Below are 3548 nucleotides of genomic sequence, written 5' to 3'. Positions count from 1 at the left end.
TGTATCAAAGTGTCATATCTTCAGTGTTGTCCCATGAAAAGATATAACAAAATATTTATAAAATGTGAGAGGTGTACTCGTTTTGTGAGATACTGTAATTATGATTCTTCTATTAAGACTTTCTTGAAAAGGAAAAGTCTTTTAATTATAATAAAGTTTCTGTATGACACTAGAGAAGACTGACCTAAAATATTTTCCATAATTTTTATTACCTTACACTTCATCAAGCCAGATTTCGCCAGTTCCTTCACCAAAGTAAGCTGAGTGAGAAGCACTCTGTGCCTCTGTGCTGTGGGACAGCCTCTGTGCTGTGGGACAGCCTCTGTGCTGTGGGACAGCACGTCCCACAGCACAGAGGCTGGTAAACTCTTCTTGTTAATATTTTAAAAAAATTACAGTGTTCATATGTTTCATGTAGTGACCACATAGTGCCTGTTAATACAAACTACCTGTCAGGGACGTGCAGCAGGGTGGGGGGGCTTGAGCACCTGCCCCTTTCCTGATGGGTGCCCCAAGTGCCCTTTTCTTGAAGCAATTTGTTTATTATTTTTTATGTGTGTGTGTGCACGTGGAGTCCTGCCTGTGCCCCTCAATGATAACATTTAACTATTAATCACAGTTTGGCTAAATAAAAGGATCTAGCTTGCATCAGTCACATGGTGACCATTAACCAATGCTCACTCTTGACAGCAGAGTGCTCTGGTTTAGAGCCGGGAACAAGCTCTCACAGAGCAAGTGCATTTTTTGCTGCCTTACCGATGCGGAGCTGTAGGAAAACAGATTAATTGGGAGACACAGACTGATGCAAAGGAAAACAATAAGAATGGTGTACAGCGTAAACTGTAGTCTATAGCACACAGTATTAGCTTATTATGTACACGTTGGTAAGTTGTCTGACAAATTAAAACAAATCAGCATGCTGTGTGTGTGCGCAACAGCACGACAAACACTACCTGTCCTTTTATTAACTGCAAAAGTAGTGCTGGTCAATAGCTGTTTGCTAACTGGGTGTCAGGGGTTTGTAGCTCTGTCCACCATTTCTTTTTAGAGTAAGCTGCAGGGCTTTCCCCTGTCTTTCTGGAAGGCTTCTATTTCACTAAAAACTATCTGATATGCATATCCACATAATTATGGATTATTATAATTATGCTATTAAAAACACACTGTGTTTTAAAGATAATACATTAAGAAACTGATTATGTTAGATTAATAATAAATAATAAGAGAAGCATTCTGGATCAGCACCATGATGCAAACTTGTAGCCATAGTATATACAGTACCCTGGAGAAGGTAAGAATGTCACACACGTGTGTGTGTGTGCATGTGTATAGATATTTTAAAACGATTACTCATCATATAACATTGTCCAGACATATCCGGTAAGGGAGGAGGAGGAAACAGTGATTCTAGAATAAAATCAATAATGAACACAACTGCCATGTTTTGGTTCTATATAACATTTCCTGTCATTACTTTATTATGGATTGGGTGCAAGAGTTGTTAAGTGTGGATAATTAAATAATAGATTAATGCAATATCAAACTGTGCCTTTTTCTTAGTTGGACAGCAAGTCCAACAAGTGTTTCGGATAAAATGTGGGAGCCCGAAATTGTGTCTACTTTCATCTTACAATCCGGCAACAAATAAATTGCACTGCAAACAAAGTCTATCAACAAAGAAAACATTTTCGTTTCATACTTTTCCGTTATATTCCCTTACAAAGCTAGCTTTAACGCTTCGAGGGTTCCTTTGTTCTTGCCGTCGCCTCGGCGCTTGACCCAGACTTTCGCTCTGTAGTTGCTTTTTAGCATAGTACTACAAAAAATTGTAAATCTGTGATATATGATTGATAAACGTAAAGGTAACTGTATAAATGTGTTCAATGACTTTGTTACTTTTAATGATTGGTGAGCACCCGCTTCGATTCGCACTCAATTCAAACTTTACGCTGCACGCTCACCTAACTTTACGCTGCACGCTCACCTAACTTTACGCTGCACGCTCACCTAACTTTACGCTGCACGCTCACCTAACTTGCGTTTGCACCTTTTGTCCACACGTAAACTGCGTTTAGCATTTACGTGTGGACGAGGAAGACGGAGAAAACGCAGCGTCAAAGGTGTGCGCCTATTTTGACGCCACACTGTGCGCCATGTTTTTGTCTCGGTGCCATGAATTCCTACAATGGCAGACTTAGACAAAATACTGTTAATTTTATTATCTTCAGTGTTTAAATGCTTACATATACGGGTTTGCTTGTAATTGTTGCCTATATACATTTTAAGCTATTATTTATTATTTAGTTCAATCAATAGATCAAGTTTTGTAGTGACTATGAAATATATTGTAATTATCTGTTTCCTGTTTATCCTAGACAGGGCAAAAAAGGACTCCAAATTAAAAAAAAGATAAAAATGAAAGACTGGTGCATTGTGCAGTTTAGCACTGGTGGTACAGAAATAGTCCCTAGATCATGGATAAATGGGGAGAAATTGTCATGGCCTCCATATCCTCCGTGAGACACATTCAGGATCCACGACACAGTAAAGAGGAGAGTTCATCCTGGTGCAACATGGCTCACCTATGCACCAGTCCGACTTCTAATAAGCCATGGTGGGTATCATCTGGATTGGTGTTGTATAAATGTAACAATAACAAGTTTTTCGTGTCCTAATTTATGTCTGGCCATACATTGTGTTTGTACTTCCAGACACATTTCACGAAGCAGAACGCAGTCTTCAGAAATATCTAAGTGAACATTGTGATACGTCTGACCTTCAGTCCAAAGCTGAAACTCAGACCAGTCATAAAAGAAAGCACAAGTAAAACTTTTTTTTATTTCACAAACATATCTTTGATTGCTAAGAATTTATGATCTTGTCTTTTATACATATCTGTGGTGCTTGCATACTGCAATATCACCACATAATATAGTCCAAAAAGTGGAAGCTTGTAAACTTTTTATAAATGCAAAGCCGTGTACACTTGTGCACTTCAAAAATTCCTTGTATACTGTACCTTCTTGCACATCTCCGTTTCCTGTGTGTGTTGTTATAAATCAAACTGTAACTTTAGGAAAAAATATTCCAAAAGCACATTTGTAATTACTTATGACCGTTTTCAACTTTTTTTCTTTAGACCAAATCCCCTGTACACATATAGTGACTCAGAGGATGAGCAGCCCACCAAAAAATGGTTTCCCCAGGCCCCTCGAGTGAAAATACCAGGTAATAAAATACTGTCTAGTGTCTTTGTACATATCTGTGTGTGACACAAGGAAACGTTTGACAAGTTGTCTGTATTCTTAAATACTTAAAAAAAATTTATCTTTTTCTGTCAGACCTGACGAGAGCTGTTAATGAACTCCGTGAGGAGGTCAGAGCCATCCGCAATGAATCGGTAGATGCTGGGGTACTGCCTCTGGATTTGCCCTTGCACAACATTGAGGAGCTAAACAATGCAGAGCCAGCTCTTCAATCACAAGAGGCAAATAAGGCAATGGTAAGTATATAAAGGTTATGTACACTTTGTAACTATAAATTGTAAT

Source organism: Diplotaxodon limnothrissa, linkage group LG4, assembly GCF_057381915.1.
Source record: "Diplotaxodon limnothrissa isolate DT_005_m linkage group LG4, D_limnothrissa_male_GT1.1, whole genome shotgun sequence".
In the NCBI taxonomy this organism is placed as follows: Eukaryota; Metazoa; Chordata; class Actinopteri; order Cichliformes; family Cichlidae; genus Diplotaxodon; species Diplotaxodon limnothrissa.
Note: the sequence above shows the minus strand (reverse complement) of the source record.